Here is a 315-nt window from a genome sequence, read left to right as displayed (position 1 = left end):
ATATCTGATGCATTTTTGACAAAATGTAAGCATTTGTGAAATCTTGATGAAGGGTACTTAGGCATCCCACGTTTTCTCCATGTTCCTGCTTGCAATATTTAAAAGAAATAATAAAAATAAAGTAAGAATGTAAAAAAACAGCATGACCAAATAACTTTTCTTTTCTTTATTCTTAGGGGAATGGCTTTTCTAATTTTCACCCTTGTTTTAATGGCACTAGCCTCCCAAATTTAAGATATTTAAATTTTCACTCATTTATCCCCGGTGGCTAATCCAATCTGTTCTTTATGAATTCTACCTTCAAAACGTCTCTTT

This window comes from Galeopterus variegatus, unplaced genomic scaffold (assembly GCF_000696425.1).
Source record: "Galeopterus variegatus unplaced genomic scaffold, G_variegatus-3.0.2 Scaffold4224, whole genome shotgun sequence".
NCBI classification, from domain to species: Eukaryota; Metazoa; Chordata; class Mammalia; order Dermoptera; family Cynocephalidae; genus Galeopterus; species Galeopterus variegatus.
This window is presented reverse-complemented; position numbering follows the sequence as displayed.